The sequence below is a fragment of the Trematomus bernacchii genome, unplaced genomic scaffold (genome assembly GCF_902827165.1).
Source record: "Trematomus bernacchii unplaced genomic scaffold, fTreBer1.1, whole genome shotgun sequence".
NCBI lineage: Eukaryota > Metazoa > Chordata > Actinopteri > Perciformes > Nototheniidae > Trematomus > Trematomus bernacchii.
In genome coordinates this window covers 15,763,341-15,771,381 of record NW_022987720.1, presented here as the reverse complement: position 1 = coordinate 15,771,381, position 8,041 = coordinate 15,763,341, and positions in this window count along the sequence as shown.

Genomic DNA, 8,041 nt, shown 5'->3' with positions numbered 1-8,041 from the left:
TAACCCTGAGTCAGAATCATTCAGAAGCTGACCTCTTGGCAAACCCTCAGCCAGCACGAGCTAAGTGTTCACCGCAGGCTTAACAACATCCCACAAACCACACACACACACACACACACACACACACACACACACACACACACACACACACACACACACACACACACACACACACACACACACACACACACACACACACACACACACACACACACACACACGTGGGGCGCAGGCGTAGGTCAGCCGCCTGGGTCACGATACACACCCTGCAGCCAGCCGCTCCACAGCCTCAGTGTCAAATCAGCTTTAACACACTGACACAATGCCTTCGAAAACACTCGCACACACTCTGCAACACTGCTGCGGCATATTGAGAAAAACTGATGCTGACTGAAGAAAGAGTAGCTCTTTGGGAAAATAATAGCAACAACGTGGAAGAACACACATATTCATAATTCCCATAATTTCATTCAAACACACATGCAGGCAAAATGGTTTTCTGCTGTAGTTTCTCCAGTGATTTGGCATGCTTTTTTTTTTTTGGATTGATGGACCAATACAGTCAAAAATAAGCACCCCAATCTCAATTTGAATTTTGTGAAAAAACGTTATTTTTATTTCATACAATTCTCAGTATGGCACATGAACAGAGATTGAATGTTCTGAAAAAGATTTGGCACAGAACCTTGAAGCAGAACAAATCCGCCCTACACACACACACACACACACACACACACACACACACACACACACACACACACACACACACACACACACACACACACACACACACACACACACACACACACCCACGACTTGTCCCTCCGGTGTTAATACGTACATGTGTGGTTATAACAGGTTAAAACACAGTCTTAAGAAACAATCACAAGAACAACCATAGTCAATATTGCAGAAGAAAAGCTGAAGCGAAACAAACAGCAGATGGATGTCATGTTTAATTGAACAGAGGGAAGGAAATATCAGACGCCTTGGTTTGTTGTTGGGTTTGTTTTCCATTTTCCTGAGAGGGGATCGGAGTTGTGCAGGGGGCTAACGGGTGTGTGGGAGAGCGTGTGTGTGTTTGTGTGGATCAAGGGGTTAATACAGATTCACAAGTTGACAACTAGCTGCAGGGGGTGAACAATGGTAGAAGAAGGTGGGAGGGGTGAAACAGGAAGCATGAGGTAGATAGAGAAGAGCGGAGGAGGGGAACAGGAGGGTTAAGGGGATGAGAAGCACAAGAGGAGGAAAGGGGAATATTGCAACACATGCTCTTTTGAGTGAGCGAGCATACGAGTGTGTGTGTGTGTGTGTGTGTGTGTGAGAGGGAGGGAGGGAGAGGCAGAGACTGAGGCTTTCGCTACATTTCTGAAGAAGAGAGAGTGAGAAAAAGGCAGGGATGCAGGAAAAGTCAGCTGTGCTCCTCCTCTGCCTCCCCTGGGTCGGGGACAGAGAGGAGTCATTTCCCCTCCAGCGCTGTGTGACATATAAGCACCACGTCGGCCCTTCCTCCTTCATGTCTTTATCTCTGCCGCACACAGATACACAAACACGAATACCGTGCGCACTCAAGTGCACACAAGTAAGCATGCAACCCACTCGGACGTACGCATAAATATGCATACTTATACCACTCATTGTGAGTGCTGGGGCCTCTGCAAGTATGTGACATATTAAATTCATGCGCACACATGCAAACAAACTCACACATGTAGACTAAAACCTACATAGATATGGAGTGACAGGATGTGTCATCTTTCATTCCTCCTGTCATCCTTGACTCAATCTAGCTCTCCTTTCTCTTTCTCTATTTCTGTCTGCCCTGTCCTCCCTTGTCACTGTATTTCCCTCGGACTCAGAGGGTGGGGAGGCCTGAGGCGACTGAAGCTGTTGCGTGGTAAGCTCTACCAACCCAGAATGTGGCCCAGCCATGACGGGACGCACAGATAGACTGCAGCTTGAGCACAAGCAAGGCCGCTGTCATGCCTGCTGTATATCGCTTCTAGCTGTTCATAAACACTAGGGGTAAAAATATAACTTGTAAGGTCGGGGTCACATAGACTGGGAGCAAAAATTAGAACAGACATGAAATTAGGGAACTAAGGGCCAGAACAGATAAATAAGTCAGCACCAATGAGGAAAGCAGCATGCCTCACTGGCTGACAAGTGGGGTTGGAGACAAAAAAGGGTAAGGAAAAATCAATATGTCCAGTAAAAGTTTATTTCATATTGATGACTGTTTACACATTTTTCCTGCTATTTTTAAGAAACTTCTTTCACCAGGGAGGAAGTTGCAGGTCTGATTCAGAGCCCAGCTGGGGAGGCTTATCTAGGTCAGGGCCGGTCTCTGCTCTGGCTGCACCTCTCTGAGCCCAGACATCTCCTGACCCTGTTGATGTCCGGTTCGGGTTCGACCTCATGTCCTCTCGGGCCTCTGCCACCTCAGCAAACAGATAAGGGTTAGACAGCTCTATTATCAAGCCTCTACCTTATATCCATATGGCTTTCTCTATCTCATCGATGCCCTCTATCGATGCTCCAACCAGACCTGAATTTACACTTCAAAGCACTGAAATGTACTCTATGGCCCCCGCCCAGCTTCAAACAAACATCAGACACAGCAGAGTGTGATTATGATGCCGAGCCAAGGTGCCCATAAACAGTAAATCTGAGAGCCTGGGCTTTTGTGGGTATGTTGATGGAAACTTAACTGTGAGCCTGTCCTCTGAGAGGAGCACAGATGCTGGGTCAGCATATCCTTTAATAGTTACAGATGGTTCAGGACATTTCTATACAAGTCCCAGAGTCTATGCACATCACAGAAGTGAAGGGGAGTTTTCCATAGCGCTTCAGGGCATGAAGTTGCTCCAGAAGAATGTTTCCAAATCTCAACAGGAGCCGCAACATCCCAAATTGTTCTCAAAACACAGATGTTTGAAAGCACAATATGGTCGCTGTCGGGTGAAAACCTCGCATTGCTCAAAATGCCAGTTTTTCACAACCATAGGAAAACAGCCTTCTTAAAGGTGTTGCACCTTTTTGTTCAGTTTACCAAAAAAAGGTTTCACCAGCACAAAGGGCAGTAGAGATTTCTGAGTGCAAATATAAAAATGTAATCTCTCCCCTGATGTTCAGAATAAAAGTTACAAGGTTTTTACATGACTACACTGATATCCTCTATAAAGCATTCACGAGAAGCTCTGTGTTGAGCAGTGCTCCATCTTTACTATTCCCATTAATCGGTACTTTACAATTACATGGGCTGTGAGCGTGTCCCATTTTACTATTTCAATGACTCTGTGGATTTTCCTCAGTTTTCTTCTGAGCAGCAGCTTCCAGGCCCGCTGACCCACAGCTGAGTGACACAGAGGAGATAGTCATCTGGGATGAGACACCACTCATCATTCTCACGTCACAGCCCACACACACTGACAAGGCCCCTCAGACGGCACATAGCTCAAAGCTCGCAAGACGGCCAAAACGGACATCTTGTGACCAGCGACACAGTTACCAAGGCAACAAGGAGAGAAGCCATGTGCTAACTGTCTGGCCATTCTCAAATGAAGGACACCTACACAGGACATAAAGCCCACATGTGTGAACTGAAGCACAATGGCAGCGGTTGAGAGGTTTGTGTTAACCTCCACTGCACTGAGCTGCAACTTGTTTAAGAACCTCAATCTATAAATCACTCAGTCAGTCAGTGTTGGGAATTGTGTGTGTGTGTGTGTGGGGGGGGGGGGGGGGGGTGGGAGGGGAGGTGAGGGGGGAGGGTTGTTGTTGCGAACATGCTTGTTTGTGTGGTAATGTTTGACAAGTGTCTTCCGGGCAGGGTTTTTACAGTGATGACACAGAAACATTTCTCCTCTCATCTCAAGCCCCACCATGCAACATTGCAGTGGGAAAATTATTTATATTATTACAGAATGACCAAGGTATCTAAAAACTGGTGCCATCAAATCGACCTTAGACCAGCATGATGGTAAAAACCAGCCCGTCTCTTCCAAACATCCCACAACAGAGACACAGAGAATAGTGAGACAGCACTGCTTCTGGGTGGGGGGGCCTTGGTGACACAGTGGCACACAAAACACTGCTGCACTTAACAGAATCACGGCCATCATGTGAGGAGACAAGCTGCTACGTTTGGCTTCGCTCTCACGCTCTATCTTGATGGCTGTGTGAAAAATAATAGCAATAACGATGCATATAAATTACATCGGTTTGATGCTCTTGGCCTCTGCAGCGGAGAGAGGAAATTAGCACTGGAGCCTAAGCACATGCATCATTGACACCATATGTATCAATAATGCATCGAGCTCTGCTGTCGCTTCACTGCTATTTTTAAAAGGGGGGGTGGTGGCAGAAAATAAATTAAGCAGTGTCAAGCTCACACAGAGCTTGTAGCGCTGAGGTTAACATGTGTGAGACACAGCCCTCAGGGAATGGTGCAAGTGTGGCCACAATGAGACACTGAACCTGAATGGCCTTCATATCCATGCTCACAAAAAACTCTATAAAGAACACCATAGGAGAGCAGCAGCCAATCCTTTCATGTGCATCGTTATGATTATGACTAAAAGTAACATCACTGTCAAGGCAATTAACAATAAATACAGCCTCTGAAAATGCACATTAAAAATCACTTAAGCTTCACCAACAGGTGTTACTCTTGAATATCGCTGAGCCGGGGCTAAACAATACAAAACAAATGGCAATAATCAAAATGGGAATGCTCACCTTGATAAGCTAGCTTAGTAGGTACAGTAAATAGAAGCTGCCACTAGACGCGACCCTTGAACCTCAATTTGTTGTGGCAGATTGACAAAGACCTAAAAGAGGCTGGGGGCGTTCTCTTTAAATAAGACGTTGGCTGCCCTGAATGAACCGACCTTTTATCCGTTGGGTTTATCCCAATATGCACAGAGAGAAAAAAGAGAGATATATAGAGAGAGAAAATGGGGAGCTGCTTAAGCAAAGGAAATAAAATCCAGTTTTTACTTTAAGTGCCAGTGAGAGGATCATAAAAGTAGCCTGAAGCAGGAGACAGACAGATCTGGTTTAAACTGGGGATTTAAAATGGAGGTCTGACCATCCCTCCTCCCTCTTTCCCTCCTTACACAACCTGGCTAGCATAAACACACCTGAACATGCACACACAGTGCACACACAGTGCACGCACACGCACGTACACAGACACAGACACGCACATACACAGACACAGACACGCACATACACAGGCACACACACACACACACACACACACAAACTGAGCAATATTGCATCGACAATAGTGTAACACCTTTTGCCATAAACAGCGTACTGCTTCAAATGTCCTGATTTCCTTGCCTTATACAACAGGCATTTATTAATCCAGAGGTACACAAGCATACATATTCACAAGCATACACACACACACACACACACACACACACACACACACACACACACACACACACACACACACACACTTATATTCCAGTGTTTTTCACCTATTCCCTGAATGGGTGAACGAGCGGGTCCCTTCCTACACCGTAAACACAGCATTTCCATTAGAGTGTTGGGAGTGTGTTCAGTGCTCTGTGACTCAGACACTGCAGCACTGTGACTGTGTGTCTCAACCGCTGCTCTCTCTACCATCGAGCCTCAATAACATGGCCTCTGGTTTGTGCCACTTCACAGGAGCTATAGGGGCTACACAATGCTTTCTAAAGTGATGAGCTACTACAGGCGATATTCAGGGCACACAGTAACTGAGGAATTATGAGTAAATCGTTTTTTTAACAGTCCTTGCTTTCAGCCACTGATGTACATAAAACTGACACACACACCAGTATGCCCATATGATAATTTCTTCATTATTTGCACACACAGAGGCAGATGAATATGTAAATCACTTGTGAGGGGAATATGGATCCCTTGTGCTGGAAAAGGAATATGTTAATGACTGATGCAGGGTATGAGTGTTAATCACAAGTGTAGGGTGCATAAATGTGTTTAGCAATGGTGTGGGGCCTATGCAAATTAAATGCATAGGGTATAGTGGCATGTAAATCGCGCAATTCACTGACAGAAAGTCAGTGGAGTAAGAAATATAGCTGCTGGTGTAAACAAATCAAATACATTTAGAGGAAACAAGGAAAAGATCTTTGAGATGGATTAACGTGCACACATGGATTAATTCTATACTGTCTGATCCCGTCTGTTTAGCATTCGAAACCAAAATCAAGACACTGTGATAAGGGCTGTCGCAGCAGCAACAGTTGCCAGGGAAACCTGATGGCAGGATGCTGAGGCTTGGGGAGGTTGGAGGGAGGGGGGGTGTTTTATGTGAGGACATGGGGTACAATGCTCAGGTTGATTTGCTACCATTGAAGGAACACTGCCCTGCTCTTCGAGATACTGCACCTAAAAAGAACATGACTGACAAGGGGCAATGGGGTGCCTTATGAGGCGCTGATGCTGACGCCATTGGCGCATTTGTCTGAGTGTGTAGTCATGGCAACGAGGTGTTTACACAGCGCAATCGCACTCTGAACACTGTGATGGCGATGACATTCAGGAAAGCACAGACAAGTGTGAGTGAGCCTGTAAACCAGAGCAGGGCCTTTCCTGTCCCCCTGTGCAAAAATAAAGAAAAAGGAACCAGTGCTGATCATTTCACATTCGCTACGTCTCATCTCAAGCTGTGCCAAAGGGATACAAACAGTGAAAGTACATTAAAGTTGATTTTAACAAAAGGGGAAAAAAATAGCCACCAAATTTCACAGACTTCAACTGCCATTGTATGTGCCAGGTTTTTTTAATTTTCAAAGTGACCTCTGCTAACAGAACATCTCTCATAATTATAACCAGTGTAATTAGCTAATTATAATAACAATAACAATATTACAATAAAGATATCACTTGAAAAACAGAAAATAATCAAACTAGATAAAAACCCAAAATGAAAAACACTTATCATAATAATTTTGTTTTTTTTAAAAGAGATCTATAAGGTTCTATATTTTTTCATTGAATTGTCCTTTTTCTTTAGAAAAATGTATCCCACCAATGTATACTGTACTGTATGTCACCTCCACCTTCTAACTGAACGAGCTTAGCTTACCTTTAAAAATGCTTGGCAATGCCTGTCGTCCATTTAGCTCCCTGCTGCCATGAAATCCACTCATACACGATAACACTGAGATACAGTTGTGAAATAATCCCCTGCAAAGGAGCAGTCTTGATCAAAGGTTCGTGTCCTGTCTTTAATGGGTGATAACATTAGGGGTCCTGACTGCTTGAGAAATCAGAGCAGACGAGTCAGTATGGGCTGGACTGAGGAAGCCATTTTGAGGTCCAGGTTATTTCCTGCTGTTGCATGTGGAGTTCATTTAGTGGCACGCTGCGTCCATCCCACGGCCGTGCATTAGACAAAGTCCAACAGGATCAGTCACAAAACAGTGTCATATACAAATGAAAAAAATTATAATTTTCAGCTATTTGTAGGCACAAGTAGTAATAATAATATCCATATGAATGATAATAATGATAACATAATAACAATAATGTGTCATATCATAACTACGATACATTATTTGTTAAAACCGAATTTTTAGCCAATCTTGAGTACATTTTTGGAGAGGATCCTAAATTAGCATGTGCAAAACTTTAGCAGATACAGTCAAATATTGTTGATAATGAAATGTGTTCATCATTAAATAATCAATGATATGACAAATAAAGCTAAAGCTTGTTATCATTATTACCATACTGATCATTATTATTATTGCTCTAGCTACATTGTATACGAAATTATGAAGAGCTGTAGTTTTTATATCTTAAACAGAAGACGTAAATACCTCTCTTCTCCAATGACCCTGTTTATGTAAATGCAACAAGAGAGGAATACTTTGTGTGGCTACAAAAAAGTCGAAACCAAAATAAATTCACTTTGCCAGGATTTTGTTTTAGCTCCCTCTGAGCAGATGCCACTCTCCTATACGTGTCCTTATGCAGCACAGTAGGAGCGGCCATCTTGTTCCAATTTTGGAAAAGT